This window comes from Mastomys coucha, unplaced genomic scaffold, assembly GCF_008632895.1.
Source record: "Mastomys coucha isolate ucsf_1 unplaced genomic scaffold, UCSF_Mcou_1 pScaffold6, whole genome shotgun sequence".
Classification (NCBI taxonomy): Eukaryota; Metazoa; Chordata; class Mammalia; order Rodentia; family Muridae; genus Mastomys; species Mastomys coucha.
The window spans coordinates 7,770,468-7,772,926 of record NW_022196912.1 but is presented as its reverse complement, the minus strand read 5'-3'; positions in this window follow the sequence as shown (position 1 = coordinate 7,772,926).

Genomic DNA, 2,459 nt, shown 5'->3' with positions numbered 1-2,459 from the left:
AGAGAGAGAGAGAGAGAGAGAGAGAGAGAGAGAGTCTGGGAGGGTAGCAGTACTAGCCCTGCTCCAATTTCTCCGGTCAGCTGAGCACAACTTTCCATTCGAGTGTATTCATGCAGTGGCTGATTGAGCTCTGCAGTGTCAGGCAGGGCTCGGCAGGAGGGGGTAGGCAGAGCCAGGCTGACAGAAGCTAGACTACATACCACACACACAGACACACACACCCTTCTACAAATATACCCTAGCCACATGTTGTATGCACACCTTGCCCCCAGCCATTTCTGTATAAATACAGCACACACACACACACACACACACACACACCTGCCACCAGAACAATTTCCCAACACCCATAAAGCTTTCCTACCCGACACATGGCCAGTCTTTCTCCTCTATCCCTTAAAGAGTTTACACTAGTTCTCAAACACAAATTCAAGCATCTTTCCTCCCTGCAGGTTCTCTCTCCAGGATGCGTACTCCAAACCTGCATGGATGCACACACAAGCCTGTCCAATCTTAAAATCTTCCTCCCACAGAGCTTTTCAAACTCAAACCACAATAGAATCGAACACTTATGTTAAACATCATTAGCACCCACATACTGCTAGCACACAGTCTGCTCTATGTGAAGGACAGTGACTCACCAAAAGTTCATACCTAAGAGAATCTGCATAAGCATGATCGATTTATTTAAAGAACACAGCCATGGCATAGTCATGAAGACAGGAGTTATTGAAGGAACCTTCTGATACTCGATGACATAGGAACCAACCCAAAGATGGTAGCTCCACCCTGTAGTCACTTGCCCTCCTGTCTGGGCACCCCAGAGACCACTTTCCTTAGCCTTATCCACTTCCAGAGGAGCTCCTTGCAAGCCACAGCAGGCAGCTAGAGATTTAGAGAAGACAGGTTGCACACTATAAACACTATCAGCTGAACAGGACTCCTATTGAGAGTATAGCAGAAGCCCCTGTTTTGAAACTCCCTCCCCCTGCAAAGGAAGAAGAGGTAGCAGAATGGAAGGGCATCACAGAGAGACAGTACAGTGAGAAGGATGTCACAGAGAGATAATACAATGAGAAGGACATCACAGAGAGATAGTACAGTGAGAAGGATGTCACAGAGAGATAGTACAGTGAGAAGGACATCACAGAGAGATAGTACAGTGAGAAGGACATCACAGAGAGATAGTACAGTGAGAAGGACATCACAGAGAGATAGTACAGTGAGAAGGATGTCACAGAGAGATAGTACAGTGAGAAGGTTAAATGAAGACAGAAGAGAGGTGAACTGAAACAACAACAACAAAAAAAAAGGAGTTACACATGACTGTAACCCAGGCAGAGGCAGGAGGATTACCACAAGTTCAAGGGTAGCCTGGTTGTAGTGACACTGTCAGAGAGAGAGAGAGAGAGAGAGAGAGAGAGAGAGAGAGAGATAAGAGGAGTAAGGGAGGGGAGAAAAGGATCGGGGTCACTTAGAAAACTCTAGAAACCCAGCTGGACCAAGCGGGGTTAGAGGACATGTAGTGCTGTGGCACAGAACAGTTCAATGTTCCCCAGTGTCTGAGGGAGCACCTGACTCAGGGCCAGCTCCACTTGGGAACTGAACTGAGTATTTGCTGCATATGTGCCAGGCATCTTGGACTCCCAAAGTGCCCATTCTCCTTGGGGGTGGCTGGAGTTCAGACACCTTCCTCTGCCCCAGAAAGCCTTCCTGCACTCGGCAGCAGCCTCACCACCGGGCTCACCACACCCCCTCTCTCCTGCAAGTGGTGAGAAGACAGACATTTCCTACATGGGCAATTGTGGCCAACACTCTCCTGTTCAGGGATGAATGGCCCAACAGCACCACACAGAAGCATTTCACAAAGAAGCCTGTACCATCTTCCCATTGTGTTATACAAACATGGATTTTAAGGAAAAGGGGTTGGAGCTTAAACCCAAAGGAAACTAATTCAGACCAGGATTTTACCAAAAGTGTCAAAAACCCGGAATGACAGACCAGGCTTGTACACATGTGTTTACATCTCCTCTGGCTGTCTGTGTTCACCCTGCAGCACCCAGGAGACCACTGACTGGTCAGAGAGGAAAGTGTAGGTAGATGGACTCAACTGAGCAGGAGAGGAGCCAGGTTCGCACTGGCTGAAAACCCAGCACATTCTATACAGAACACTAGTGCCTAAAGGTAAAGGTGGGGCTTGGGGCCAGGAATGAGTGCCCTGAGACTTTCAAATCCCTGGATGTGAAGGGACTATTGGCCTGTTGGCAGGGTTGGGTGGGGGTGGGGGTGGGGGTGGGGGTGAGGAGGTGTCCAAGAATCTACAAATAAAGCAGAAGGTAAGGACCCGTGTATGGGAGGCAACCAGTCCCCTGGGACCAGGTGTATTGTCAGTCAGCAGCTAGCTCACTCCCCCCACCCCACCCCCATTCTCTGGCTCAGATTGCCTTTCTTCTTTCAGA